General features: G+C 44.1%; 1 long non-coding RNA gene across 1 annotated transcript; it reads left to right on the top strand.

The window, feature by feature from the left end:
- Positions 1-6,212: 6,212 nt before the first annotated feature.
- LOC128596646 (uncharacterized) lies at positions 6,213-8,579 on the top strand. Its single transcript, XR_008383118.1, has 3 exons — positions 6,213-6,264; positions 6,694-6,841; positions 8,061-8,579. It is a non-coding gene; the product is annotated as an uncharacterized LOC128596646 (long non-coding RNA).
- Positions 8,580-8,584: the final 5 nt, after the last annotated feature.

Here is an 8,584-nt window from a genome sequence, read left to right as displayed (position 1 = left end):
TAACCTATACTTAAAAACTGCACAAGCGGGAGAAGCTTCCATAAAACCGCCATGAACCAGGCTGCCCAGCAGCTTCATTTATCCAGATACAGCAGACAGTACCCTTGGACCGAACGTCTTTCTCTGCACTGCGGCTTCAGTCTGAAGAGTGTACTGAGGGGTCAGATGCTCACTTGGCTCTCACCTCCCTTAGCTTTACGCAAAGGGGGTAGATGTGCATCTTTCTGATGTAGCCAATACTTCTGTGCCTGCTGCTACTTGTTAGACGTTCAGTTATAGGTGTTGGGGTATTTTATTTTTGATTGGAAGAGCCCCCCTGTACCCAACCCAGGAAGCATTCTGGGCTCGGCCAGGTGTACCGTCCCCTTGAGGAGCCTTTAGCCCGCTCAAAGGAAGCACGAGGATGATTTGCAGGTTCCTAGACACCTGACCCAGAAATTATTGGTCTGGGCAGCTCACTGGTCTTATAAGAGTGACTACACCCAATTCCTTGGTTGTAGTAGAGGTGAAGATTCCTAAGCCAAAATCCTTGGTAATAGGGGCAAAGAAGTGAGCTGGATGTTGTTTATCTTGTTATTCGTGATGTGTTTCAAGGAATAAGCAGTGGAAGTTGAACAAGGAAGAGTATAAAGGGTGGGGTTTTTTCTTGTCTGTTTTTTAATTGGAGGGGGTGATTTTCTCCTAGGGTTATCCTGACTGGGGTTTTTTAAGGCAGCATAGACTGCCAAATGCTGTTTTTTATGGAACCGAATTCACTTTGGGATATTTTTTCTGCAACACCTGAAACTTTTACTTAAAAAAAAAATACGCATATATATTTTTTTAATCTTCTTTTAAGAGACAGTCTTCCTTTGGTCTCTGTTACTGATACAGGGCAGGTGCCCCCCAGCCAGCTCAGCCGAGCTGAGGGGAGGATTTGCCATCTCCTCCTCCTCTGTGGGGGTGTTGATGCTGCAGCAGCCAGCAGAGGAACCAGAGGGTTGGGGGAGGTGCCGGTGCCTGACAATTGTTAGGGAGGACACCTCCAGGTTGCCAGCTCAGGGAGCCCCTCCTGGTGTCTCCTTGCCTCTGTCTCTCTCCCCTTGCACTGGCTGAACCAGGAACCCTCTATTTCACAGGCCTGTTCAATTTCATGTAAGTTTCCTAGGCCTGGGAACAATCTATTTATTTGTTGGGCTATATATATACCCCTCTAGCTGCCTCTGCCCTGGCGGTGTTGGTGCCGTGGCAGCCAGCAGAGGAACCAGCGGGTTGGAGGGTAGGCAGGTGGAGCCCAGCAGGAGTGTGAGGGGCTTGACAACTGCTGGGAAGGCTGCAGGCCTTAGTCTCTCTCCTTTTGCACTTGTGGGTAAACAGGGAACCCCCCAGTTTCCTAGGCCTGGTCAATTTCATGAATGGACTATATCCATTCATTAATGCATCATTTGTTGCCCCAGCGGAAGGGACTGTATCCATTCATTTGTTACAAGTCCCGGCCTAATGTAACTACGAAGGACCTATGCAATTATCCTAGACCAAGAATCCAGGCAGATAGAGAGCGAGCTTTTTTTTCTTTTTTTTTTTTTGTTGGGGATTCATCGAGGGTACAAGAAACCAGGTTACACTGATTGCATTTGTTAGGTAAAGTCCCTCTTACAATTGTGCCTTGCCCCCAAAAGGTATGTCACATACCTAGACCCCCTTTCCCTCTCTCTACTCTCCCCTTTCCCCACTCACCACCGTGTCATTAATTGTCCTCATATCAAAATTGAATACATAGGATTCATGCTTCTCCATTCTTGTGATGCTTTACTAAGAATAATGTGTTCCACTTCCATCCAGGTTAATACAAAGGCTATAAAGTCTCCATTTTTTTAAATGGCTGAATATGGTATGCATATACCGCAGTTTGTTAATCCATTCCTGGGTTGGAGGGCATTTAGGCTGTTTTCACATTTTGGTGAGTGTAAATTGAGCTCTGATAAAGTCTAGTGCAACTATCCTTATGATGAAAGGATTTTTTTTCCTTCTAGGTAGTTACCCAGTGATGGGATTGCAGGATCAAATGGGAGGTCTAGCTTGGGTTCTTTGAGGTTTCTCCATATTTCCTTCCAAAACGGTTGTATTAGTTTGCAGTCCCACCAGCACGGTAAAAGTGTTCCCTTCTCTCCACATCCATGCTAGCATCTGCAGTTTTGAGATTTTGTGATGTGGGCCATTCTCACTGGGGTTAGATGATATCTCAGAGTGGTTTTGATTTGCATTTGTCTAATAATTAGGGACGATGTGCATTTTTTCATGTTTGCTAGCCATTCTTCTATCGTCTTTAGAAACAGTTCTATTCATCTCTCTTCCCCATTGATATATGGGATTGTTGGCTTTTTTTGTTTTTATTGCAGTTTTGGTGGTGCTGGGTTTGAACCCGCTATCCTTGGTATATGGGGCCTGTGCCCTACTCCTTTAGCCACAGGCGCCCACCCGGGATTGTTGGCTTTTTTCATATGGATTAATTTGAGTTCTCTATAGATCTTAGTTATCAAGCTTTTGTCTGATTCAAAATATGCAAATATCCTTTCCCATTGTGTAGGTTGTCTATTTGCTTTGGTTGTTGTCTCCTTAGCTGTACAGAAGCTTTTCAGTTTAATTAAGTCCCATTTGTTTATTTTTGTTGTTGTTGCAATTGCCACTGCAGTCTTTTTCATAAAGTCTTTCCCCAGGCCAATATGTTCCAGTGTTTTTCCTATGCTTTCTTTGAGGTTTTTTTAATCATTTCATGCCTTAAATTTAAGTTCTTTATTCATCTTGAATCAATTTTTGTGAGTAGAGAAAGGTGTGGGTCCAGTTTCAGTCTTTTGCATGTGGATATCCAGTTCTCCCAGCACCATTTATTGAATAGGGAGTCTTTCACCCAGTGTATGTTCTTGCTTGGTTTATCAAAGATTAGGTGGTTGTAAGATGTTAGTTTCATTTCCTGGTTTTCTGTTTGATTCCAAATGTCTATGTCTCTATTTTTGTGCCAGTACCATGTTGTCTTGACCACTATGGCCTTATAGTACAGCCTAAAATCTGATATCCTGATGCCCCCAGCTTTGTTTTTATTACTAAGAACTGCCCTAGCTATACAAGGTTTTTTCTGGTTCCAGAGAGAGCTTTCTTTCCCCTTGGGTTTTTCTCTCTGCCAGAAGCTTTGGTGTTTTTTTCCTCTGTATTCTTTTCTGTAAAATAAATCCTGTCTTAGGCAGTGCCTGTGACTCAAAGGAGTAGGGCACTGGCCCCATATGCCAGAGGTGGTGGGTTCAAACCCAGCCCTGGCCAAAAACAAACAAACAAAAAAAAAAACAACATAAAAGAAATCCTGTCTTACCACTGATCTGTGGTCCGTGGATTCATTCTTCAAATCACTGAGACTAAGGATCTACTGAAGACGAAATTCTGGTATCAAAAGGACCCAGAGGGGAGATTTTTTATGACTTGAGTTTTCCCTGTGCCAGGAGCTTTGGTACTTTTTCTCTGTATTCTTTTCTATAAAATACATCTTGTCCTACCCCTGATCTGTGGTTGGTGGATTCATTCTTTGAATCCCTGAGATCAAGGATCTACTGAAGAAGAAATTCCGGTATCATTACCTGCATGCTTGCTTACTCTTATCAGAGGTGCTGTTTTTGCTGTTAGAGGGTTTAAAGAGCCCCTGCAGCCATAACATAGCTTGTCAACATTGAAAAAAATGTAAACAAACATATATAGATGTACATTAAATTATAATCGCATAGAATCAACTATAGTACAGACTTTCCTACACTAATAATTCTGTAGCTGCTACCTGTTGCTATTATGGTGAGAAGTCAAAGACCGAAAGTAAGAGATTATTCCAAAACATGAATGAAAGGAAATGAAGTCCAGGTTCTGTGTGGGCAACAGCAGCCTTTATTCCCACCTGGGTGCAGGTGAACTGAGTTCTAGAAGGAAGTCAGCATGGGGGTTAAGGTGGATGGGAATTTTAAAAGGTTGGAAGGGTAGAGATTGGCACATTCCCTCTTTCCTTGGTGGGGCATTCTATGCATTCATTTCTTCCTGGGCATATGGGTTCAATTTGGGCGGGTCCCTCCATTTGACTCTATCAGTGAGCTCAAGTGTTGCTGCTTAACTGATGATCTTAATGTGAACAATTCATGTCTTCTGTAAGTTTTTTTTTAAGAGACAGAGTCTCACTTTGTCACCCTCGGTAGAGTGCTGTGACATCACAGCTCACAGCAACCTGCAGCTGTTGGGCTTAGGGGATTCTCTTGCCTCAGGTGGGACTACAGGCGGCCACCACAACTCCTGGCTATGTTTTTTGTTGCAGTTTGGCCAGGGCCCGGTTTGAACCTGCCACCTTCGGTTTGTGGGGCCAACGCTCTACTCATTGAGCCACAGGCGCTGCCCTCTTCTGTAAGTTTTGTTTCGCAGTAAAAGTGATAGCTTGAGGTGATCACATATTTTTCATGATTAGCACAGTAAACTTCGGATAACACAATGTAACACTAGTGATACTAGAAGTATTCAAAAGAAGTGTGAAGAAAAATCATGACATTAAAAGAAAATGTGAAATCACATAATATATACTCATGACATCTACAGATGGGACAGACAACATAAACTTTTGGTATTGATAAATGCAGTGCAAGTACTGTAAAGTGTTTTCTATTCCTCATGATTTTTTTTTTTTTTGAGACAGAGTCTCATTATGTTGCCCTCCATAGAGTGCTGTGGCATCGCAGCTCACTGACGGGTTCAAATCCAGCCCGGGCCTGTCAAACAACAAAGACAACTACAACTAAAAAATAGCCGGGCGTTGTGGCAGGCACCTGCAATCCCAGCTATTTGGGAGGCTGATGCAAGAGAATCGCTTAAACCCAGGAGTTGGAGGTTGCTGTGAGCTGTGACAGCACAGTACTCTACCCAGGGCGACAGCTTGAGGCTCTGTCTCGAAAATAAATAAATAAACAAAAATAAAAAATAAATAGAAAATAAAATGAGCAATTAAAACAAAAAGAATAGGGTGGTTCCCGTTGCTCAGTGGGGCGTGGGCCACATACACGTAGGCTGGCAGGTTAGAACCTGGCCCAGGACAGCTAAAACAACAATGACAACTGCAACAACAACAACAAAAATGGCTGGGCAGGCTCGGCGCTTGTAGCTCATTGTGCAGGGCACCAGCCACATACACTGGAGTTGGTGGGTTCCAACCCAGCCCGGGGCTGCCAAACAATAACAACTACCACCAAAAAATAGCCGGGTGTTGTGGCAGGCGCCTGTAGTCCCAGCTACTTGGGAGGCTGAGGGAAGAGAATCACTTAAGCCTAATAGTTTGAGGTTGCTGTGAGCTGTGACTCCACCGCACTCTACCCAGGGTGACAGCTTGAGACTCTGTCTTAAAAATAAACAGATAAATATAAAACAAAAAGAATTAAAAAACAGTAAGACAAAATGAACAATTAAAACCAACAGGGTGGCGCCTGTGGCTCAGTGAGTAGAGTGCCGGTCCCATATACCGAGGGTGGCGTGTTCGAACCCGGCCCTGGCCAAAATAGCTGGGCATTGTGGCGGGCGCCTGTAGTCCCAGTTACTCGGGAGGCTGAGGCAAGAGAATTGCCTAAGCGCAAGAGCTAGAGGTTGCTGTGAGCAGTGACGGCACGGCACTCTACCGAGGGCAACAAAGTGAGACACTCTGACTCTTAAAAAAACAAAACAAAACGGAAGTGGGAAATTTTTGTTAGTTTTTTGTGGCCTGATCAGAGGGTATGTTTCCTTCTTGCGAATCTTTAGCATCTTAGAATGAATAGCTTATGCCAGGTAACATGGGGGGGGGGGAGGGTTTAGATGCATCCGGATACAAGCAAAGTTAAGAAGGCAATAGAATCATAAAAAGTTTATGACTCTGCCCTTTTCTCCAAACATCCACATTCACTTTACGGTCACACTTATTAGTAGTGTAATTTGATGGAAAGAGAAGGAAGAGGGAAGAGAAAGATAAAAGGCTAATAAGCACCTGAGAACTGAATCTGCTTATATATTAAAAAAATAAGTAAATAAAAACAGCAACCTACTAGATTAAGCGAGCGCCTTAATAAGGATGCTGGGAATTGTAGTCCGGGAGTGCCGGGTAGCCAGAGCCACTTCCGTCGGGGGGCGGTGCTGTAGCCAGTGCTCTGCCCTGGAATTCTGGGAAATGTAGTCCAGGAGCTGTGCACAATCTTACTTCCGCTGCGGGAGGTCAAAGCTGCTGGCGTCAATCTCTTCTGGGAGGTAAGTGACCAGCCCCTGTTTCTACTCCAAGATTTTCTGGCCGGGCCATGGGATCCGCAGGTGTCAGCCCTCGCCCTCGGGGAAGAGATGCCACGGAATTTGGGAACTACTGTTTGCGTCCCTTGGTTTTTAGGGCTGTTCTCCTGTCCCCAAGTTGGGGACGACCCCCGCTAGCACATCTCCTAGTTTGAGGGTCTCCCGGGTTCTGAAGTTCCTTCGCTTTCCCCACCTTCCACACGTTTTGCCGCCTTTTGTCAATATAGTGTTGAGTTGAGTTAAGTTCTCACTCTTTCCTCTGTAAAGTGGGTTTAGTAGTAATATACAGGGGTGTTGTGAGATTTGCATAAAATAGATGTAAAAATACTTAGGCCGATAGAGGCAGATGGTAAAAGGTGGCCGGTTGTTGCCAATCTGTTATTTCTTCCCCAGGAAGCGCGCATCCGGCTTGGTTCTGAGCTCTTGGTGCAACACCTCTGGCCTACATCCAGCCCTTCTCTGCCACTTGCATCCAGAGCGGCTGTTCCTGGATTCCTAGGGGTCAACTCTCTTCTCATCTTTTTTTTTTTCCCCTTTAAAGGTATGAGTGTGTCATACCTCCACCTGGTGCTTGGGTTCTTTTATTAATTTTATCCAGGACCAGAGACACAGTGTTGATATCTTCCAGCCTCCTTCACTTTCTGAAATAAATAAATATATAAATAAATAAATGCAGCAACCAAAGCATGCCAAAATGGACTGCAGGGAGGAGGAGAGAGTTAACCCCCTTGCTCCCAGTAACATAGTCCCAACCTGAGAGGACTTAGCATGCTGGGTGTCATTTCTCTTAGTTTGAAGAACAGATTTCTTTTACTCATTAGCAAATTCTACTGGAAAAATACTCACATATTTGTAGAATCAGGAGGTTGATGAATAATATTTTGTTAACATGCTGAGTGCCAGATACTTTTCTATAGGCCTTATATGCATTAATTAATTTAATCCTCTTACAGACAAAGATAACTTTAGTATTCCTCTTTTACAGATTAGGGTACTGATGGCAAAGAATTTATTTTACTGATACGAAAGAACCTGAACTGGCACTTTGAACCCAAGCAGCCTGGGCCTTTATGCCGTACTCTCCTTCAGCCCTAAGAAATGGTGGTCCCTATGACGGAGGGAGAGTCATTTGGTAATAAATTAAAAAGATAACTTAGGACTTTACATAAAAGACCTGAAGACTATGCTTATTTAATTAATTTCTTGTTATATGACATTATGTTCATACTCTTTTTTTTTTGCCCTGAGACAGAGTCTCACTGTGTTTCTCTCAGTAGAGTGCTCTGGTGTCACAGCTCACAGCAACCTCAAACTCTTTGGCTTAAGCGATTCTCTTGCCTCAGCCTCCCAAGTAGCTGGGACTACAGGCACCTGCCACAACTCCCGGCTTTTTTTTGGTTGTAGCTGTCGTTGTTTGGCAGGCCTGGGCCAGGCTTGAACCCACCAGCTCCGGTATATGTGGCTGGTGCCTTAACCACTGTGCTATAGGCGCCGAGCGTTGCTTGAGTATTTTAATGCAAATCCCAGACATAGAGTCAGGAGGATTTATAATAGATTATCATAAATATACAGAGGCCAAGGGAGAAAGGATATTAATGACAATTCCAAAGTTTTCCCATATTAACTAGGAGATGGTCTGTGAGTGAGAAAACTAGGCCTTGTAACAAACAATTGCAGTTTAAGGAAGAGATGGTGATAAATTTTATTTGCTCATTTGGAATTTGACTTGCTCTTGATTTCCAATTGATCTTCCTTCCTAGGCTGCTGATTTCTCTATTGCAGGAACTATGTCATATTCTTTCTAGTGTGCCCACCAATGGTTTACAGAGAGAAGTTATTCAGTTAAGTGTTTATGGCTGGTGTAGCTGTTCAACTTGGTGCTGGATACAGGGGCATATAGCTCTGGTACACTGTTTACTGAAATCCTAAACATGGATTAGGTGACAAACAATAAAAATGATTCATATAGGGCGGCGCCAGTGGCTCAGTGAGTAGGGCGCCGGCCCCATATGCCGAGGGTGGCGGGTTCAAACCCAGCCCTGGCCAAACTGCAACAAAAAAATAGCCGGGCGTTGTGGCGGGTGCCTGGTAGTCCCAGCTGCTCGGGAGGCTGAGGCAAGAGAATCGCGTAAGCCCAAGAGTTGGAGGTTGCTGTGAGCCATGTGACGCCACGGCACTCTACCCGAGGGCGGTACAGTGAGACTCTGTCTCTACCAAAAAAAAAAAAAAAAAATGATTCATATAGATTTTTCTTGTCCTTTGCCTCAAGTGACTTTTGGCTATA

This window comes from Nycticebus coucang, chromosome 10, assembly GCF_027406575.1.
Source record: "Nycticebus coucang isolate mNycCou1 chromosome 10, mNycCou1.pri, whole genome shotgun sequence".
Lineage (NCBI taxonomy): Eukaryota > Metazoa > Chordata > Mammalia > Primates > Lorisidae > Nycticebus > Nycticebus coucang.
This window is presented reverse-complemented; position numbering and strand designations above follow the sequence as displayed.